The 23016-nt window shown below is 49.0% G+C and overlaps 1 protein-coding gene across 5 annotated transcripts in view; it reads right to left on the bottom strand.

Annotated features, from left to right (window-relative positions):
* Positions 1-3548: 3548 nt before the first annotated feature.
* LOC140409368 (disintegrin and metalloproteinase domain-containing protein 12-like) overlaps positions 3549-23016 on the bottom strand; it is a 653965-nt gene continuing 634497 nt past the window's right edge. For all 5 annotated transcript variants that reach the window (XM_072497812.1, XM_072497813.1, XM_072497810.1 and 2 more), the window contains one exon: positions 3549-5081. The gene's annotated coding sequence lies outside the window, so the exon portion shown is untranslated. The remainder of the gene's footprint in view (positions 5082-23016) is intronic.

Genomic DNA, 23016 nt, shown 5'->3' on the forward strand with positions numbered 1-23016 from the left:
GAGTAAAAACAACAGGGTTGTGGTGATGGGAGACTTCAACTTCCCCAATATTGACTGGGACTCACTTAGTGCCAGGGGCTTAGACGGGGCGGAGTTTGTAAGGAGCATCCAGGAGGGCTTCTTAAAACAATATGTAGACAGTCCAACTAGGGAAGGGGCGGTACTGGACTTGGTATTGGGGAATGAGCCCGGCCAGGTGGTCGATGTTTCAGTCGGGGAGCATTTCGGTAACAGTGACCACAATTCAGTAAGTTTTAAAGTGCTGGTGGACAAGGATAAGAGTGGTCCTAGGATGAATGTGCTAAATTGGGGGAAGGCTAATTATAACAATATTAGGCGGGAACTGAAGAACATAGATTGGGGGCGGATGTTCGAGGGCAAATCAACATCTGACATGTGGGAGGCTTTCAAGTGGCAGTTGAAAGGAATTCAGGACCGGCATGTTCCTGTGAAGAAGAAGGATAAATACGGCAATTTTCGGGAACCTTGGATAACGAGAGATATTGTAGGCCTTGTCAAAAAGAAAAAGGAGGCATTTGTCAGGGCTAAAAGGCTGGGAACAGACGAAGCCTGTGTGGAATATAAGGAAAGTAGGAAGGAACTTAAGCAAGGAGTCAGGAGGGCTAGAAGGGGTCACGAAAAGTCATTGGCAAATAGGGTTAAGGAAAATCCCAAGGCTTTTTACACGTACATAAAAAGCAAAAGGGTAGCCAGGGAAAGGGTTGGCCCACTGAAGGATAGGCAAGGGAATCTATGTGTGGAGCCAGAGGAAATGGGCGAGGTACCAAATGAATACTTTGCATCAGTATTCACCAAAGAGAAGAAATTGGTAGATGTTGAGTCTGGAGAAGGGTGTGTAGATAGCCTGGGTCACATTGTGATCCAAAAAGACGAGGTGTTGGGTGTCTTAAAAAATATTAAGGTAGATAAGTCCCCAGGGCCTGATGGGATCTACCCCAGAATACTGAAGGAGGCTGGAGAGGAAATTGCTGAGGCCTTGACAGAAATCTTTGGATCCTCAGTGTCTTCAGGTGATGTCCCGGAGGACTGGAGAATAGCCAATGTTGTTCCTTTGTTTAAGAAGGGTAGCAAGGATAATCCAGGGAACTACAGGCCGTTGAGCCTTACGTCAGTGGTAGGGAAATTACTAGAGAGAATTCTTCGAGACAGGATTTACTCCCATTTGGAAGCAAATGGAAGTATTAGCGAGAGGCAGCATGGTTTTGTGAAGGGGAGGTCGTGTCTCACTAACTTGACAGCGTTTTCCGAAGAGGTCTTACAGATGATTGATGCAGGTAGGGCAGTGGATGTTGTCAAGATGAACTTCAGTAAGGCCTTTGACAAGGTCCCTCATGGTAGACTAGTACAAAATGTGAAATCACACGGGATCAGGGGTGAGTTGGCAAGGTGGATACAGAACTGGCTAGGTCATAGAAGGCAGAGAGTAGCAATGGAAGGATGCTTTTCTAATTGGAGGGCTGTGACCAGTGGTGTTCCACAGGGATCAGTGCTGGGACCTTTGCTCTTTGTAGTATATATAAATAATTTGGAGGAAAATGCAACTGGTCTGATTAGTAAGTTTGCAGACGACACAAAGGTTGGTGGAATTGCGGATAGCGATGAGGACTGTCAGAGGATACAGCAGGATTTAGATTGTTTGGAGACTTGCGCGGAGAGATGGCAGATAGAGTTTAATCCGGACAAATGTGAGGTAATACATTTTGGAAGGTCTAATACAGGTAGGGAATATACAGTGAATGGTAGAACCCTCTAGAATATTGACAGTCAGAGAGATCTCGGTGTACAGGTCCACAGATCATTGAAAGGGGCAACACAGGTGGAGAAGGTAGTCAAGAAGGCATACGGCATGCTTGCCTTCATTGGCCGGGGCATTGAGTATAAGAATTGGCAAGTCATGTTGCAGCTGTATAGAACCTTAGTTAGGCCACACTTGGAGTATAGTGTTCAATTCTGGTCACTACACTACCAGAAGGATGAGGAGGCTTTAGAGAGGGTGCAGAAGAGATTTACCAGAATGTTGCCTGGTATGGAGGGCATTAGCTATGAGGAGAGGTTGAATAAACTCGGTTTGTTCTCACTGGAACGAAGGAGGTTGAGGGGAGACCTGATAGAGGTATACAAAATTATGAGGGGCATAGACAGAGTGGATAGTCAGAGGCTTTTCCCCAGGGTAGAGGGGTCAATTACTAGGGGGCATAGGTTTAAGGTGAGAGGGGCAAGGTTTAGAGTTGATGTACGAGGCAAGTTTTTTACGCAGAGGGTAGTGGGTGCCTGGAATCCGCTACCGGAGGAGGTGGTGGAAGCAGGGGCGATAGTGACATTTAAGGGGCATCTTGACAAATACATGAATAGGATGGGAATAGAAGGATACGGAAGTGTAGAAGATTGTAGTTTAGTCGCCAGCATGGTCGGCACGGGCTTGGAGGGCCGAAGGGCCTGTTCCTGGGCTGTACATTTCTTTGTTCTTTGTTCTTTTATAATTAACCGCTTTCTGCCTGCCTCCTTTTTTAAACAGTAGTGTCACGTTTGCTAATTTCCAATCCGCCGGGACCACCCCAGAGTCTAGTGAATTTTGGTAAATTATCACTAGTGCATTTGCAATTTCCCTAGCCATCTCTTTTAGCACTCTGGGATGCATTCCAACAGGGCCAGGAGACTTGTCTACCTTTAGCTCCATTAGCTTGCCCATCACTACCTCCTTAGTGATAACAATCCTCTCAAGGTCCCCACCTGTCACAGCCTCATTTCCATCAGTCACTGGCATGTTATTTGTGTCTTCCACAGTGAAGACCGACCCAAAAAACCTGTTCAATTCCTCAGCCATTTCATCTCCCATTATTAAATCTCCCTTCTCATCCTCTAAAGGACCAATATTTACCTTAGCCACTCTTTTTGTTTTATGTATTTGGAAAAACTTTTACTATCTGTTTTTATATTCTGAGCAAGTTTACTCTCATAATCTATCTTCCTCTTTATAGCTTTTTTAGTAGCCTTCTGTTGCCACCTAAAGATTTCCCAAGCCTCTCGTCTCCCACTAATCTTTGCCACTTTGCATGCTTTTTCCTTCAATTTGATACTCTCGCTTATTTCCTCAGATATCCACGGTCGATTTTCCCTCTTTCTACCGTCCTTCCTTTTTGTTGATATAAACCTTTGCTGAGCACTGTGAAAAATCGCTTGGAAGGTTGTCCGCTATTCCTCAACTGTTTCATCATAAAGTCTTTGCTCCCAGTCTACCTTAGCCAGCTCTTCTCTCATCCCATTGTAATCTGCTTTGTTTAAGCACAAAACACTCGTGTTTGATTTTACCTTCTCACCCTCCATCTGTATTTTAAATTAAAGGTTCAAGGCTGCAATTTGATCTGATAAAATGTTGGGAGTAGGCTCGAGGAGTCAAATGGCCAACTCTTGCTCCTATTGATTATGTTCTTATGACCCCATGACCTTCCTTTCTTTCCTGTGAGGACAATTCTCTGCTCACAGCACTCGGGATGGAGCTTTTCACAGCAATGAAACTGACACGTGAGTGATCAAAGCAGTATTATAATTTCATTTAATTATTGTTACATTACTTCGTATGGTTTAAAGTTCATAATAATCTTCACATTGTTTCTTTCCACCAAAGCAGAAGCTGAATAAAGTGGCCCTCTAACTGAACTGGATACAACAAGGTTAGACAAAACAGTTTCACATTTACTCTGCTGAAATCTGAGAGAATGAAATGCTTTTGTTATCTGCGTTATTATTTGTTTCAGCTGTACTTTCCTTTAAATCCGCACAATTAATTGGGTAGATTGTTAGTATTTTGCAGTGCTGGCGATTCTGAAGCTGGTAGCAGTGGATGTCGGTGCACAGTGTCAGCTCCACAGGAATGCCAAAGTTGCCATGACCTGGCTAGCCTATGTTTTCCTTCTTTATTGGTTTATGGGATGTAACTGTCGCTGGAGCACTATTTATTGCCCATCCCTGAGGACAGTTAAGAGTCAACTGGACTCACACGTAGGCCAGACCGGGTAAGGACGGCAGATTTCCTTCCCCAAAGGACATTCGTGAGCCAGATGGGTTTTTACGACAGTCGACAATGGGTTCTTGGTCATCATTAGACTTTTAATTCTAGATTTTTACAATTGAATTCAAACGTCTTCATCTGTGGCGGACGGATTCGAACCCGGTTCTCCAGAACAGTCCTCTGGGTCTCTGGATTATTCGTCCAATGACAGCCACAATGCCACCGTTTTCCCATTTTTCCCAGCGTGCTTGTTGATGAGCCGGCAGCAGGAGTAATTTAACAATATAGTTTAAAGCTGCTGTTTCCAGGCAAGGTGCCCCCAGAGACTGCCTGTGTGCATTTATTGTATACACTCGTACTTGAAAGATAATTTTAACTTTCAAAATGGCTGTGGGACATTTCCAACTCTCATCAAATTTAAGTGGCAGATTTTTAAAATAACTTTTTACCACGAATTGGCCAAATTTTTCAATGATTTATCAAGCTGTTTAACTTTTCAAAATGCGACCAGGGCAGGTCAGAGGCTGAGAATTCTGCATTGAGTAACTCGCGTCCTGACCCCCCCAAAGCCTGTCCACCATCCACACAAGTCAGGAGTGTGAGGGAATACTCTCCACTTGCCTGGATGAGCGCAGCTCCAACATTCGAGAAGCTCAACACCATCCAGGAAAAAGCAGCTGCTTAATAAGCTCCCCTTCCAGCATTTAAAACAATTTTAAACATTCACTCCCTCCAGCACCCAGCGAGAGCCGCGTATTCCATCTGGAAAAAATGAGGTGAAGTAGCTTTCCCGCATTTCACACATGGTAGTTGTGACGGAATCTCATGCCCTCACTGGGAATGATTGATACAATTAAAGATTTAGCTCCCCCTCCTTCAGATTAACAAACATGGTCCTCATTCAATTGTCCCTGATCTGTCGCACTTCCCAACACATTTCCAGCTTTTTATGCAGAGTAAGAGACAGGACTGAAAAGTGAGAAGAGATGCGCACATGTAACGATTTTCGATCATTGATAAGTTTGTGTGCTTCGCTGCCAGATGTGCGAATCTGTGGAGAGAAGGAAAAGTGATTAAATGTTGAATGATTTAGTTGAGAATAGATGAGCAGAGAACTTCTATCCCCCTTCCGAGTTAGTTCTCTGATTGGCTGCAGAGATCGCCTTTACCAATAACAAACTGGTTTTAGTGATGGGCTCTGTGCCAATGGAAGTTGTGCTTCACATTCCACACAATTGTAGCTCTGCAGTTACTGCCGTGAACAGCTGGGATGATGGGAATATCAGTGTGTGTGAGCAGCTGGGGTGATGGGAATATCAGTGTGTGTGTGAGCAGCTGGGATGATGGGAATATCAGTGTGTGAGCAGCTGGGATGATGGGAATATCAGTCAGTGTGAGCAGCTGGGATGATGGGAATATCAGTCAGTGTGAGCAGCTGGGATGATGGGAATATCAGTCAGTGTGTGAGCAGCTGGGATGATGGGAATATCAGTGTGTGTGAGCAGCTGGGATGATGGGAATATCAGTCAGTGTGTGAGCAGCTGGGATGATGGGAATATCAGTGTGTGTGTGAGCAGCTGGGATGATGGGAGTATCAGTGTGTGTGAGCAGCTGGGATGATGGGAATATCAGTCAGTGTGTGAGCAGCTGGGATGATGGGAATATCAGTCAGTGTGTGAGCAGCTGGGATGATGGGAATATCAGTCAGTGTGTGAGCAGCTGGGATGATGGGAATATCAGTGTGTGAGCAGCTGGGATGATGGGAATATCAGTCAGTGTTTGAGCAGCTGGGGTGATGGGAATATCAGTGTGTGTGAGCAGCTGGGATGATGGGAATATCAGTCAGTGTGAGCAGCTGGGGTGATGGGAATATCAGTCAGTGTGAGCAGCTGGGATGATGGGAATATCAGTGTGTGTGAGCAGCTGGGGTGATGGGAATATCAGTCAGTGTGAGCAGCTGGGATGATGGGAATATCAGTCAGTGTGTGAGTAGCTGGGATGATGGGAATATCAGTGTGTGAGCAGCTGGGATGATGGGAATATCAGTGGGTGAGCAGCTGGGATGATGGGAATATCTGTGTGTGTGAGCAGCTGGGATGATGGGAATATCAGTCAGTGTGTGAGCAGCTGGGGTGATGGGAATATCAGTGTGTGTGAGCAGCTGGGATGATGGGAATATCAGTCAGTGTGTGAGCAGCTGGGGTGATGGGAATATCAGTGTGTGTGAGCAGCTGGGATGATGGGAATATCAGTGTGTGTGAGCAGCTGGGGTGATGGGAATATCAGTCAGTGTGAGCAGCTGGGGTGATGGGAATATCAGTGTGTGTGAGCAGCTGGGATGATGGGAATATCAGTGTGTGTGAGCAGCTGGGATGATGGGAATATCAGTGTGTGAGCAGCTGGGATGATGGGAATATCAGTCAGTGTGTGAGCAGCTGGGGTGATGGGAATATCAGTGTGTGTGAGCAGCTGGGGTGATGGGAATATCAGTGTGTGTGAGCAGCTGGGATGATGGGAATATCAGTGTGTGTGAGCAGCTGGGGTGATGGGAATATCAGTGTGTGTGAGCAGCTGGGGTGATGGGAATATCAGTCAGTGTGTGAGCAGCTGGGGTGATGGGAATATCAGTGTGTGTGAGCAGCTGGGGTGATGGGAATATCAGTGTGTGTGAGCAGCTGGGATGATGGGAATATCAGTGTGTGTGAGCAGCTGGGATGATTGGAATATCAGTGTGTGTGAGCAGCTGGGATGATGGGATTATCAGTGTGTGTGAGCAGCTGGGATGATGGGAATATCAGTGTGTGAGCAGCTGGGATGATGGGAATATCAGTGTGTGAGCAGCTGGGGTGATGGGAATATCAGTGTGTGTGAGCAGCTGGGATGATGGGAATATCAGTGTGTGTGAGCAGCTGGGATGATGGGAATATCAGTGTGTGAGCAGCTGGGATGATGGGAATATCAGTGTGTGAGCAGCTGGGATGATGGGAATATCAGTGTGTGTGAGCAGCTGGGATGATGGGAATATCAGTCAGTGTGTGAGCAGCTGGGGTGATGGGAATATCAGTCAGTGTGAGCAGCTGGGATGATGGGAATATCAGTCAGTGTGTGAGCAGCTGGGGTGATGGGAATATCAGTGTGTGTGAGCAGCTGGGATGATGGGAATATCAGTGTGTGTGTGAGCAGCTGGGATGATGGGAATATCAGTGTGTGAGCAGCTGGGATGATGGGAATATCAGTGTGTGTGAGCAGCTGGGATGATGGGAATATCAGTGTGTGTGAGCAGCTGGGATGATGGGAATATCAGTGTGTGTGAGCAGCTGGGGTGATGGGAATATCAGTCAATGTGAGCAGCTGGGATGATGGGAATATCAGTCAGTGTGTGAGCAGCTGGGTTGATGGGAATATCAGTCAGTGTGTGAGCAGCTGGGATGATGGGAATATCAGTCAGTGTGTGAGCAGCTGGGATGATGGGAATATCAGTGTGTAAGCAGCTGGAACGATGGGAATATCAGTCAGTGTGTGAGCAGCTGGGATGATGGGAATATCAGTGTGTGTGAGCAGCTGGGATGATGGGAATATCAGTGTGTGTGAGCAGCTGGGATGATGGGAATATCAGTCAGTGTGAGCAGCTGGGATGATGGGAATATCAGTGTGTGTGAGCAGCTGGGATGATGGGAATATCAGTCAGTGTGAGCAGCTGGGATGATGGGAATATCAGTCAGTGTGTGAGCAGCTGGGGTGATGGGAATATCAGTCAGTGTGAGCAGCTGGGATGATGGGAATATCAGTCAGTGTGTGAGCAGCTGGGATGATGGGAATATCAGTCAGTGTGTGAGCAGCTGGGGTGATGGGAATATCAGTCAGTGTGTGAGCAGCTGGGATGATGGGAATATCAGTCAGTGTGAGAGCAGCTGGGGTGATGAGAATATCAGTGTGTGTGAGCAGCTGGGATGATGAGAATATCAGTGTGTGAGCAGCTGGGATGATGGGAATATCAGTCAGTGTGTGAGCAGCTGGGATGATGGGAATATCAGTCAGTGTGAGAGCAGCTGGGGTGATGAGAATATCAGTGTGTGTGAGCAGCTGGGATGATGGGAATATCAGTGTGTGTGAGCAGCTGGGATGATGGGAATATCAGTCAGTGTGAGCAGCTGGGATGATGGGAATATCAGTCAGTGTGAGCAGCTGGGATGATGGGAATATCAGTCAGTGTGTGAGCAGCTGGGGTGATGGGAATATCAGTGTGTGTGAGCAGCTGGGATGATGGGAATATCAGTGTGTGTGAGCAGCTGGGATGATGGGAATATCAGTGTGTGTGAGCAGCTGGGATGATGGGAATATCAGTGTGTGTGAGCAGCTGGGATGATGGGAATATCAGTTAGTGTGTGAGCAGCTGGGATGATGGGAATATCAGTGTGTGTGAGCAGCTGGGATGATGGGAATATCAGTCAGTGTGTGAGCAGCTGGGATGATGGGAGTATCAGTGTGTGTGAGCAGCTGGGATGATGGGAATATCAGTCAGTGTGTGAGCAGCTGGGGTGATGGGAATATCAGTGTGTGTGAGCAGCTGGGATGATGGGAATATCAGTCAGTGTGAGCAGCTGGGATGATGGGAATATCAGTCAGTGTGTGAGCAGCTGGGATGATGGGAATATCAGTGTGTGAGCAGCTGGGATGATGGGAATATCAGTCAGTGTGTGAGCAGCTGGGATGATGGGAATATCAGTCAGTGTGTGAGCAGCTGGGGTGATGGGAATATCAGTGTGTGAGCAGCTGGGGTGATGGGAATATCAGTCAGTGTGAGCAGCTAGGATGATGGGAATATCAGTCAGTGTGTGAGCAGCTGGGATGATGGGAATATCAGTGTGTAAGCAGCTGGAACGATGGGAATATCAGTCAGTGTGTGAGCAGCTGGGATGATGGGAATATCAGTGTGTGTGTGAGCAGCTGGGATGATGGGAATATTAGTGTGTGTGAGCAGCTGGGATGATGGGAATATCAGTCAGTGTGAGCAGCTGGGATGATGGGAATATCAGTGTGTGTGAGCAGCTGGGCTGATGGGAATATCAGTCAGTGTGAGCAGCTGGGATGATGGGAATATCAGTCAGTGTGTGAGCAGCTGGGGTGATGGGAATATCAGTCAGTGTGAGCAGCTGGGATGATGGGAATATCAGTCAGTGTGTGAGCAGCTGGGATGATGGGAATATCAGTCAGTGTGTGAGCAGCTGGGGTGATGGGAATATCAGTCAGTGTGAGCAGCTGGGATGATGGGAATATCAGTCAGTGTGTGAGCAGCTGGGATGATGGGAATATCAGTCAGTGTGAGAGCAGCTGGGGTGATGGGAACATCAGTGTGTGTGAGCAGCTGGGATGATGGGAATATCAGTCAGTGTGAGCAGCTGGGATGATGGGAATATCAGTCAGTGTGAGCAGCTGGGGTGATGGGAATATCAGTGTGTGTGAGCAGCTGGGATGATGGGAATATCAGTGTGTGAGAGCAGCTGGGATGATGGGAATATCAGTGTGTGTGAGCAGCTGGGATGATGGGAATATCAGTCAGTGTGTGAGCAGCTGGGGTGATGGGAATATCAGTCAGTGTGAGCAGCTGGGATGATGGGAATATCAGTGTGTGTGAGCAGCTGGGATGATGGGAATATCAGTCAGTGTGTGAGCAGCTGGGGTGATGGGAATATCAGTCAGTGTGAGCAGCTGGGATGATGGGAATATCAGTGTGTGTGAGCAGCTGGGATGATGGGAATATCAGTCAGTGTGTGAGCAGCTGGGGTGATGGGAATATCAGTGTGTGTGAGCAGCTGGGATGATGGGAATATCAGTGTGTGTGAGCAACTGGGATGATGGGAATATCAGTGTGTGTGAGCAGCTGGGGTGATGGGAATATCAGTCAGTGTGAGCAGCTGGGATGATGGGAATATCAGTGTGTGTGAGCAGCTGGGATGATGGGAATATCAGTGTGTGTGAGCAGCTGGGATGATGGGAATATCAGTGTGTGTGAGCAGCTGGGATGATGGGAATATCAGTCAGTGTGTGAGCAGCTGGGGTGATGGGAATATCAGTGTGTGTGAGCAGCTGTGACGATGGGAATATCAGTCAGTGTGTGAGCAGCTGGGATGATGGGAATATCAGTGTGTAAGCAGCTGGAACGATGGGAATATCAGTCAGTGTGTGAGCAGCTGGGATGATGGGAATATCAGTGTGTGTGTGAGCAGCTGGGATGATGGGAATATTAGTGTGTGTGAGCAGCTGGGATGATGGGAATATCAGTCAGTGTGAGCAGCTGGGATGATGGGAATATCAGTGTGTGTGAGCAGCTGGGCTGATGGGAATATCAGTCAGTGTGAGCAGCTGGGATGATGGGAATATCAGTCAGTGTGTGAGCAGCTGGGATGATGGGAATATCAGTCAGTGTGTGAGCAGCTGGGATGATGGGAATATCAGTCAGTGTGAGCAGCTGGGCTGATGGGAATATCAGTCAGTGTGAGAGCAGCTGGGGTGATGGGAACATCAGTGTGTGTGAGCAGCTGGGATAATGGGAATATCAGTCAGTGTGAGCAGCTGGGATGATGGGAATATCAGTCAGTGTGAGCAGCTGGGATGATGGGAATATCAGTCAGTGTGAGAGCAGCTGGGGTGATGGGAACATCAGTGTGTGTGAGCAGCTGGGATAATGGGAATATCAGTCAGTGTGAGCAGCTGGGATGATGGGAATATCAGTCAGTGTGAGCAGCTGGGATGATGGGAATATCAGTCAGTGTGTGAGCAGCTGGGGTGATGGGAATATCAGTGTGTGTGAGCAGCTGGGATGATGGGAATATCAGTCAGTGTGTGAGCAGCTGGGGTGATGGGAATATCAGTGTGTGTGAGCAGCTGGGATGATGGGAATATCAGTCAGTGTGAGCAGCTGGGATGATGGGAATATCAGTCAGTGTGAGCAGCTGGGATGATGGGAATATCAGTCAGTGTGTGAGCAGCTGGGGTGATGGGAATATCAGTGTGTGTGAGCAGCTGGGATGATGGGAATATCAGTGTGTGTGAGCAGCTGGGATGATGGGAATATCAGTCAGTGTGAGCAGCTGGGATGATGGGAATATCAGTCAGTGTGAGCACCTGGGATGATGGGAATATCAGTCAGTGTGTGAGCAGCTGGGGTGATGGGAATATCAGTGTGTGTGAGCAGCTGGGATGATGGGAATATCAGTGTGTGTGAGCAGCTGGGATGATGGGAATATCAGTCAGTGTGTGAGCAGCTGGGGTGATGGGAATATCAGTCAGTGTGAGCAGCTGGGATGATCGGAATATCAGTGTGTGTGAGCAGCTGGGATGATGGTAATATCAGTGTGTGTGAGCAGCTGGGATGATGGGAATATCAGTGTGTGTGAGCAGCTGGGATGATGGGAATATCAGTGTGTGTGAGCAGCTGGGATGATGGGAATATCAGTCAGTGTGTGAGCAGCTGGGATGATGGGAATATCAGTGTGTGTGAGCAGCTGGGATGATGGGAATATCAGTGTGTGTGAGCAGCTGGGATGATGGGAATATCAGTCAGTGTGTGAGCAGCTGGGGTGATGGGAATATCAGTGTGTGTGAGCAGCTGGAATGATGGGAATATCAGTCAGTGTGTGAGCAGCTGGGGTGATGGGAATATCAGTGTGTGTGAGCAGCTGGGATGATGGGAATATCAATCAGTGTGTGAGCAGCTGGGATGATGGGAATATCAGTTTGTGAGCAGCTGGGATGATGGGAATATCAGTGTGTGAGCAGCTGGGATGATGGGAATATCAGTGTGTGAGCAGCTGGGATGATGGGAATATCAGTCAGTGTGAAAGCAGCTGGGATGATGGGAATATCAGTGTGTGTGAGCAGCTGGGATGATGGGAATATCAGTCAGTGTGTGAGCAGCTGGGATGATGGGAATATCAGTGTGTGAGCAGCTGGGATGATGGGAATATCAGTGTGTGAGCAGCTGGGATGATGGGAATATCAGTCAGCGTCTGAGCAGCTGGGATGATGGGAATATCAGTGTGTGTGAGCAGCTGGGATGATGGGAATATCAGTCAGTGTGTGAGCAGCGGGGATGATGGGAATATCAGTGTGTGAGCAGCTGGGATGATGGGAATATCAGTCAGTGTGTGAGCAGCTGGGATGATGGGAATATCAGTGTGTGTGAGCAGCTGGGATGATGGGAATATCAGTGTGTGAGCAGCTGGGATGATGGGAATATCAGTGTGTGTGAGCAGCTGGGATGATGGGAATATCAGTGTGTGTGAGCAGCTGGGATGATGGGAATATCAGTCAGTGTGTGAGCAGCTGGGATGATGGGAATATCAGCGTGTGTGAGCAGCTGGGATGATGGGAATATCAGTCAGTGTGTGAGCAGCTGGGATGATGGGAATATCAGTGTGTGAGCAGCTGGGATGATGGGAATATCAGTGTGTGTGAGCAGCTGGGATGATGGGAATATCAGTGTGTGTGAGCAGCTGGGATGATGGGAATATCAGTCAGTGTGTGAGCAGCTGGGATGATGGGAATATCAGTGTGTGAGCAGCTGGGATGATGGGAATATCAGTGTGTGAGCAGCTGGGAGGATGGGAATATCAGTGTGTGTGAGCAGCTGGGGTGATGGGAATATCAGTCAGTGTGTGAGCAGCTGGGATGATGGGAATATCAGCCAGTGTGTGAGCAGCTGGGATGATGGGAATATCAGTGTGTGTGAGCAGCTGGGATGATGGGAATATCTGTCAGTGTGTGAGCAGCTGGGATGATGAGAATATCAGTGTGTGTGAGCAGCTGGGATGATGGGAATATCAGTGTGTGTGAGCAGCTGGGATGATGGGAATATCAGTGTGTGTGAGCAGCTGGGGTGATGGGAATATCAGTCAGTGTGTGAGCAGCTGGGATGATGGGAATATCAGTGTGTGAGCAGCTGGGATGATGGGAATATCAATGTGTGTGAGCAGCTGGGATGATGGGAATATCAGTCAGTGTGTGAGCAGCTGGGATGATGGGAATATCAGTGTGTGTGAGCAGCTGGGATGATGGGAATATCAGTGTGTGTGAGCAGCTGGGGTGATGGGAATATCAGTCAGTGTGTGAGCAGCTGGGGTGATGGGAATATCAGTCAGTGTGAGCAGCTGGGATGATGCGAATATCAGTGTGTGAGCAGCTGGGGTGATGGGAATATCAGTCAATGTGAGCAGCTGGGATGATGGGAATATCAGTCAGTGTGTGAGCAGCTGGGATGATGGGAATATCAGTCAGTGTGTGAGCAGCTGGGATGATGGGAATATCAGTGTGTGAGCAGCTGGGATGATGGGAATATCAGTCAGTGTGAGCAGCTGGGATGATGGGAATATCAGTGTGTGTGAGCAGCTGGGATGATGGGAATATCAGTGTGTGTGTGAGCAGCTGGGGTGATGGGAATATCAGTGTGTGTGAGCAGCTGGGATGATGGGAATATCAGTGTGTGAGCAGCTGGGATGATGGGAATATCAGTGTGTGAGCAGATGGGAGGATGGGAATATCAGTGTGTGTGAGCAGCTGGGATGATGGGAATATAAGTCCGTGTGTGAGCAGCTGTGATGATGGGAATATCAGTCATTCTGTGAGCAGCTGGGATGATGGGAATATCAGTCAGTGTGAGCAGCTGGGATGATGGGAACATCAGTCAGTGTGTGAGCAGCTGGGATGATGGCAATATCAGTGTGTAAGCAGCTGGAACGATGGGAATATCAGTCAGTGTGTGAGCAGCTGGGATGATGGGAATATCAGTCAGTGTGAGCAGCTGGGGTGATGGGAATATCAGTCAGTGTGAGCAGCTGGGACGATGGGAATATCAGTCAGTGTGTGAGCAGCTGGGGTGATGGGAATATCAGTCAGTGTGAGCAGCTGGGATGATGGGAATATCAGTCAGTGTGAGCAGCTGGGATGATGGGAATATCAGTGTGTGTGAGCAGCTGGGATGATGGGAATATCAGTCAGTGTGTGAGCAGCTGGGATGATGGGAATATCAGTGTGTGTGAGCAGCTGGGATGATGGGAATATCAGTCAGTGTGTGAGCAGCTGGGATGATGGGAATATCAGTGTGTGTGAGCAGCTGGGATGATGGGAATATCAGTGTGTGTGAGCAGCTGGGATGATGGGAATATCAGTCAGTGTGTGAGCAGCTGGGATGATGGGAATATCAGTGTGTGTGAGCAGCTGGGATGATGGGAATATCAGTCAGTGTGTGAGCAGCTGGGATGATGGGATTATCAGTGTGTGAGCAGCTGGGATGATGGGAATATCAGTCAGTGTGAGCAGCTGGGATGATGGGAATATCAGTCAGTGTGTGAGCAGCTGGGATGATGGGAATATCAGTCAGTGTGAGCAGCTGGGACGATGGGAATATCAGTCAGTGTGTGAGTAGCTGGGATGATGGGAATATCAGTCAGTGTGAGCAGCTGGGATGATGGGAATATCAGTGTGTGAGCAGCTGGGATGATGGGAATATCAGTGTGTGAGCAGCTGGGATGATGGGAATATCAGGGAGTGTGAGCAGCTGGGACGATGGGAATATCAGGTGTGTGAGCAGCTGGGATGATGGGAATATCAGTCAGTGTGTGAGCAGCTGGGGTGATGGGAATATCAGTCAGTGGGAGCAGCTGGGACGATGGGAATATCAGTCAGTGTGTGAGTAGCTGGGATGATGGGAATATCAGTGTGTGAGCAGCTGGGATGATGGGAATATCAGTGTGTGTGAGCAGCTGGGATGATGGGAATATCAGTGTGTGTGAGCAGCTGGGATGATGGGAATGTCAGTGTGTGAGCAGCTGGGATGATGGGAATATCAGTCAGTGTTTGAGCAGCTGGGATGATGGGAATATCAGTGTGTGTGAGCAGCTGGGATGATGGGAATATCAGTCAGTGTGTGAGCAGCTGGGATGATGGGAATATCAGTGTGTGAGAGCAGCTGGGATGATGGGAATATCAGTCAGTGTGTGAGCAGCTGGGATGATGGGAATATCAGTGTGTGTGAGCAGCTGGGATGATGGGAATATCAGTGTGTGTGAGCAGCTGGGGTGATGGGAATATCAGTCAGTGTGTGAGCAGCTGGGGTGATGGGAATATCAGTCAGTGTGAGCAGCTGGGATGATGGGAATATCAGTGTGTGAGCAGCTGGGGTGATGGGAATATCAGTCAATGTGAGCAGCTGGGATGATGGGAATATTAGTCAGTGTGTGAGCAGCTGGGATGATGGGAATATCAGTCAGTGTGTGAGCAGCTGGGATGATGGGAATATCAGTGTGTGAGCAGCTGGGATGATGGGAATATCAGTCAGTGTGAGCAGCTGGGATGATGGGAATATCAGTGTGTGTGAGCAGCTGGGATGATGGGAATATCAGTGTGTGTGTGAGCAGCTGGGGTGATGGGAATATCAGTGTGTGTGAGCAGCTGGGATGATGGGAATATCAGTGTGTGAGCAGCTGGGATGATGGGAATATCAGTGTGTGAGCAGCTGGGAGGATGGGAATATCAGTGTGTGTGAGCAGCTGGGATGATGGGAATATAAGTCAGTGTGTGAGCAGCTGTGAAGTTGGGAATATCAGTCATTGTGTGAGCAGCTGGGATGATGGGAATATCAGTCAGTGTGAGCAGCTGGGATTATGGGAACATCAGTCAGTGTGTGAGCAGCTGGGATGATGGGAATATCAGTGTGTAAGCAGCTGGAACGATGGGAATATCAGTCAGAGTGTGAGCAGCTGGGATGATGGGAATATCAGTCAGTGTGAGCAACTGGGGTGATGGGAATATCAGTCAGTGTGAGCAGCTGGGATGATGGGAATATCAGTGTGTGTGAGCAGCTGGGATGATGGGAATATCAGTCAGTGTGTGAGCAGCTGGGATGATGGGAATATCAGTGTGTGTGAGCAGCTGGGATGATGGGAATATCAGTCAGTGTGTGAGCAGCTGGGATGATGGGAATATCAGTGTGTGTGAGCAGCTGGGGTGATGGGAATATCAGTCAGTGTGAGCAGCTGGGATGATGGGAATATCAGTCAGTGTGAGCAGCTGGGATGATGGGAATATCAGTCAGTGTGTGAGCAGCTGGGATGATGGGAATATCAGTCAGTGTGAGCAGCTGGGACGATGGGAATATCAGTCAGTGTGAGCAGCTGGGACGATGGGAATATCAGTCAGTGTGTGAGCAGCTGGGGTGATGGGAATATCAGTCAGTGTGTGAGCAGCTGGGATGATGGGAATATCAGTCAGTGTGAGCAGCTGGGGTGATGGGAATATCAGTCAGTGTGAGCAGCTGGGACGATGGGAATATCAGTCAGTGTGTGAGCAGCTGGGGTGATGGGAATATCAGTCAGTGTGTGAGCAGCTGGGGTGATGGGAATATCAGTGTGTGTGAGCAGCTGGGATGATGGGAATATCAGTCAGTGTGAGCAGCTGGGATGATGGGAATATCAGTCAGTGTGAGCAGCTGGGATGATGGGAATATCAGTCAGTGTGTGAGCAGCTGGGATGATGGGAATATCAGTCAGTGTGAGCAGCTGGGATGATGGGAATATCAGTCAGTGTGTGAGCAGCTGGGATGATGGGAATATCAGTCAGTGTGAGAGCAGCTGGGATGATGGGAATATCAGTGTGTGTGAGCAGCTGGGATGATGGAAATATCAGTCAGTGTGTGAGCAGCTGGGATGATGGGAATATCAGTGTGCGTGAGCAGCTGGGATGATGGGAATATCAGTGTGTGTGAGCAGCTGGGATGATGGGAATATCAGTCAGTGTGTGAGCAGCTGGGATGATGGGAATATCAGTCAGTGTGAGCAGCTGGGATGATGGGAATATCAGTCAGTGTGAGCAGCTGGGATGATGGGAATATCAGTCAGTGTGTGAGCAGCTGGGATGATGGGAATATCAGTCAGTGTGTGAGCAGCTGGGATGATGGGAATATCAGTGTGTGTGAGCAGCTGGGATGATGGGAATATCAGTGTGTGTGTGAGCAGCTGGGGTGATGGGAATATCAGTGTGTGTGAGCAGCTGGGATGATGGGAATATCAGTGTGTGAGCAGCTGGGATGATGGGAATATCAGTGTGTGAGCAGCTGGGAGGATGGGAATATCAGTGTGTGTGAGCAGCTGGGATGATGGGAATATAAGTCAGTGTGTGAGCAGCTGTGAAGTTGGGAATATCAGTCATTGTGTGAGCAGCTGGGATGATGGGAATATCAGTCAGTGTGAGCAGCTGGGATGATGGGAACATCAGTCAGTGTGTGAGCAGCTGGGATGATGGGAATATCAGTGTGTAAGCAGCTGGAACGATGGGAATATCAGTCAGAGTGTGAGCAGCTGGGATGATGGGAATATCAGTCAGTGTGAGCAACTGGGGTGATGGGAATATCAGTCAGTGTGAGCAGCTGGGATGATGGGAATATCAGTGTGTGTGAGCAGCTGGGATGATGGGAATATCAGTCAGTGTGTGAGCAGCTGGGATGATGGGAATATCAGTGTGTGTGAGCAGCTGGGATGATGGGAATATCAGTCAGTGTGTGAGCAGCTGGGATGATGGGAATATCAGTGTGTGTGAGCAGCTGGGGTGATGGGAATATCAGTCAGTGTGAGCAGCTGGGATGATGGGAATATCAGTCAGTGTGAGCAGCTGGGATGATGGGAATATCAGTCAGTGTGTGAGCAGCTGGGATGATGGGAATATCAGTCAGTGTGAGCAGCTGGGACGATGGGAATATCAGTCAGTGTGAGCAGCTGGGACGATGGGAATATCAGTCAGTGTGTGAGCAGCTGGGGTGATGGGAATATCAGTCAGTGTGTGAGCAGCTGGGATGATGGGAATATCAGTCAGTGTGAGCAGCTGGGGTGATGGGAATATCAGTCAGTGTGAGCAGCTGGGACGATGGGAATATCAGTCAGTGTGTGAGCAGCTGGGGTGATGGGAATATCAGTCAGTGTGTGAGCAGCTGGGGTGATGGGAATATCAGTGTGTGTGAGCAGCTGGGATGATGGGAATATCAGTCAGTGTGAGCAGCTGGGATGATGGGAATATCAGTCAGTGTGAGCAGCTGGGATGATGGGAATATCAGTCAGTGTGTGAGCAGCTGGGATGATGGGAATATCAGTCAGTGTGAGCAGCTGGGATGATGGGAATATCAGTCAGTGTGTGAGCAGCTGGGATGATGGGAATATCAGTCAGTGTGAGAGCAGCTGGGATGATGGGAATATCAGTGTGTGTGAGCAGCTGGGATGATGGGAATATCAGTCAGTGTGTGAGCAGCTGGGATGATGGGAATATCAGTGTGCGTGAGCAGCTGGGATGATGGGAATATCAGTGTGTGTGAGCTGCTGGGATGATGGGAATATCAGTCAGTGTGTGAGCAGCTGGGATGATGGGAATATCAGTCAGTGTGAGCAGCTGGGATGATGGGAATATCAGTCAGTGTGTGAGCAGCTGGGGTGATGGGAATATCAGTCAGTGTGAGCAGCTGGGATGATGGGAATATCAGTCAGTGTGTGAGCAGCTGGGATGATGGGAATATCAGTCAGTGTGAGAGCAGCTGGGATGATGGGAATATCAGTGTGTGTGAGCAGCTGGGGTGATGGGAATATCAGTGTGTGTGAGCAGCTGGGATGATGGGAATATCAGTCAGTGTGTGAGCAGCTGGGATGATGGGAATATCAGTGTGTGTGAGCAGCTGGGATGATGGGAATATCAGTGTGTGTGAGCAGCTGGGATGATGGGAATATCAGTCAGTGTGTGAGCAGCTGGGATGATGGGAATATCAGGTGTGTGAGCAGCTGGGATGATGGGAATATCAGTCAGTGTGTGAGCAGCTGGGGTGATGGGAATATCAGTGTGTGTGAGCAGCTGGCATGATGGGAATATCAGTGTGTGTGAGCAGCTGGGATGATGGGAATATCAGTCAGTGTGCGAGCAGCTGGGATGATGGGAATATCAGTCAGTGTTTGAGCAGCTGGGATGATGGGAATATCAGTGTGTGTGAGCAGCTGGGATGATGGAAATATCAGTGTGTGTGAGCAGCTGGAATGATGGGAATATCAGTGTGTGTGAGCAGCTGGGATGATGGGAATGTCAGTGTGTGAGCAGCTGGGATGATGGGAATATCAGTCAGTGTGTGTGAGCAGCTGGGATGATGGGAATATCAGTGTGTGTGAGCAGCTGGGATGATGGGAATATCAGTGTGTGTGAGCAGCTGGGATGCTGGGAATATCAGTGTGTGAGCAGCTGGGATGATGGGAATATCAGTGTGTGTGAGCAGCTGGGATGATAGGAATATCAGTCAGTGTGCGAGCAGCTGGGATGATGGGAATATCAGTCAGTGTTTGAGCAGCTGGGATGATGGGAATATCAGTGTGTGTGAGCAGCTGGGATGATGGGAATATCAGTGTGTGTGAGCATCTGGGATGATGGGAATATCAGTGTGTGAGCAGCTGGGATGATGGGAATATCAGTGTGTGTGAGCAGCTGGGATGATGGGAATATCAGTGTGTGTGAGCAGCTGGGATGATGGGAATGTCAGTGTGTGAGCAGCTGGGATGATGGGAATATCAGTCAGTGTTTGAGCAGCTGGGATGATGGGAATATCAGTGTGTGTGAGCAGCTGGGATGATGGGAATATCAGTGTGTGTGAGCAGCTGGGATGATGGGAATATCAGTGTGTGAGCAGCTGGGATGATGGGAAAATCAGTGTGTGTGAGCAGCTGGGATGATTGGAATATCAGTGTGTGTGAGCAGCTGGGATGATGGGAATGTCAGTGTGTGAGCAGCTGGGATGATGGGAATATCAGTCAGTGTGTGAGCAGCTGGGATGATGGGAATATCAGTGTGTGAGCAGCTGGGATGATGGGAATATCAGTGTGTGTGAGCAGCTGGAATGATGGGAATATCAGTGTGTGTGAGCAGCTGGGATGATGGGAATATCAGTGTGTGTGAGCAGCTGGGGTGATGGGAGTATCAGTCAGTGTGTGAGCAGCTGGGACGATGGGAATATCAGTGTGTGTGAGCAGCAGGGATGATGGGAGTATCAGTCAGTGTGTGAGCAGCTGGGACGATGGGAATATGAGTCAGTGTGTGAGCAGCTGGGATGATGGGAATATCAGTGTGTGTGAGCAGCTGGGATGATGGGAATATCAGTCAGTGTGAGCAGCTGGGATGATGGGAATATCAGTCAGTGTGTGCAGCTGGGATGATGGGAATATCAGTCAGTGTGAGCAGCTGGGATGATGGGAATATCAGTCAGTGTGTGAGCAGCTGGGATGATGGGAATATCAGTGTGTGTGAGCAGCTGTGACGATGGGAATATCAGTCAGTGTGTGAGCAGCTGGGATGATGGGAATATCAGTGTGTGTGAGCAGCTGGGATGATGGGAGTATCAGTCAGTGTGTGAGCAGCTGGGACGATGGGAATATCAGTCAGTGTGTGAGCAGCTGGGATGATGGGAATATCAGTGTGTGTGAGCAGCTGGGATGATGGGAATATCAGTCAGTGTGAGCAGCTGGGATGATGGGAATATCAGTCAGTGTGAGCAGCTGGGATGATGGGAATATCAGTCAGTGTGAGCAGCTGGGATGATGGGAATATCAGTCAGTGTGAGAGCAGCTGGGATGATGGTAATATCAGTGTGTGAGCAGCTGGGATGATGGGAATATCAGTCAGTGTGAGCAGCTGGGATGATGGGAATATCAGTCAGTGTGTGAGCAGCTGGGATGATGGGAATATCAGTGTGTGTGAGCAGCTGTGACGATGGGAATATCAGTCAGTGTGTGAGCAGCTGGGACGATAGGAATGTCAGTGTGTGTGAGCAGCTGGGATGATAGGAATATCAGTGTGTGTGAGCAGCTGGGATGATGGGAATATCAGTGTGTGTGAGCAGCTGGGATGATGGGAATATCAGTCAGTGTGAGCAGCTGGGATGATGGGAATATCAGTCAGTGTGAGCAGCTGGGATGATGGGAATATCAGTCAGTGTGAGCAGCTGGGATGATGGGAATATCAGTCAGTGTGAGCAGCTGGGATGATGGGAATATCAGTCAGTGTGTGAGCAGCTGGGATGATGGGAATATCAGTGTGTGTGAGCAGCTGTGACGATGGGAATATCAGTCAGTGTGTGAGCAGCTGGGACGATAGGAATGTCAGTGTGTGTGAGCAGCTGGGATGATGGGAATATCAGTCAGTGTGTGAGCAGCTGGGATGATGGGAATATCAGTGTGTGTGAGCAGCTGGGATGATGGGAATGTCAGTGTGTGTGAGCAGCTGGGATGATGGGAATATCAGTCAGTGTGTGAGCAGCTGGGATGATGGGAATATCAGTGTGTGTGAGCAGCTGGGATGATGGGAATATCAGTCAGTGTGTGAGCAGCTGGGATGATGGGAATATCAGTGTGTGTGAGCAGCTGGGACGATGGGAATATCAGTCAGTGTGTGAGCAGCTGGGATGATGGGAATATCAGTGTGTGTGAGCAGCTGGGATGATGGGAATATCAGTGTGTGTGAGCAGCTGGGATGATGGGAATATCAGTGTGTGAGCAGCTGGGATGATGGGAATATCAGTCAGTGTGAGCAGCTGGGATGATGGGAATATCAGTGTGTGTGAGCAGCTGGGATGATGGGAATATCAGTGTGTGTGTGAGCAGCTGGGGTGATGGGAATATCAGTGTGTGTGAGCAGCTGGGATGATGGGAATATCAGTGTGTGAGCAGCTGGGATGATGGGAATATCAGTGTGTGAGCAGATGGGAGGATGGGAATATCAGTGTGTGTGAGCAGCTGTGATGATGGGAATATCAGTCATTCTGTGAGCAGCTGGGATGATGGGAATATCAGTCAGTGTGAGCAGCTGGGATGATGGGAACATCAGTCAGTGTGTGAGCAGCTGGGATGATGGGAATATCAGTGTGTAAGCAGCTGGAACGATGGGAATATCAGTCAGTGTGTGAGCAGCTGGGATGATGGGAATATCAGTCAGTGTGAGCAGCTGGGGTGATGGGAATATCAGTCAGTGTGAGCAGCTGGGACGATGGGAATATCAGTCAGTGTGTGAGCAGCTGGGGTGATGGGAATATCAGTCAGTGTGAGCAGCTGGGATGATGGGAATATCAGTCAGTGTGAGCAGCTGGGATGATGGGAATATCAGTGTGTGTGAGCAGCTGGGATGATGGGAATATCAGTCAGTGTGTGAGCAGCTGGGATGATGGGAATATCAGTGTGTGTGAGCAGCTGGGATGATGGGAATATCAGTGTGTGTGAGCAGCTGGGATGATGGGAATATCAGTCAGTGTGTGAGCAGCTGGGATGAGGGGAATATCAGTGTGTGTGAGCAGCTGGGATGATGGGAATATCAGTCAGTGTGTGAGCAGCTGGGATGATGGGATTATCAGTGTGTGAGCAGCTGGGATGATGGGAATATCAGTCAGTGTGAGCAGCTGGGATGATGGGAATATCAGTCAGTGTGTGAGCAGCTGGGATGATGGGAATATCAGTCAGTGTGAGCAGCTGGGACGATGGGAATATCAGTCAGTGTGTGAGTAGCTGGGATGATGGGAATATCAGTCAGTGTGAGCAGCTGGGATGATGGGAATATCAGTGTGTGAGCAGCTGGGATGATGGGAATATCAGTGTGTGAGCAGCTGGGATGATGGGAATATCAGGGAGTGTGAGCAGCTGGGACGATGGGAATATCAGGTGTGTGAGCAGCTGGGGTGATGGGAATATCAGTCAGTGTGTGAGCAGCTGGGGTGATGGGAATATCAGTCAGTGTGAGCAGCTGGGACGATGGGAATATCAGTCAGTGTGTGAGTAGCTGGGATGATGGGAATATCAGTGTGTGAGCAGCTGGGATGATGGGAATATCAGTGTGTGTGAGCAGCTGGGATGATGGGAATATCAGTGTGTGTGAGCAGCTGGGATGATGGGAATGTCAGTGTGTGAGCAGCTGGGATGATGGGAATATCA

This window comes from Scyliorhinus torazame, chromosome 3 (genome assembly GCF_047496885.1).
Source record: "Scyliorhinus torazame isolate Kashiwa2021f chromosome 3, sScyTor2.1, whole genome shotgun sequence".
NCBI lineage: Eukaryota > Metazoa > Chordata > Chondrichthyes > Carcharhiniformes > Scyliorhinidae > Scyliorhinus > Scyliorhinus torazame.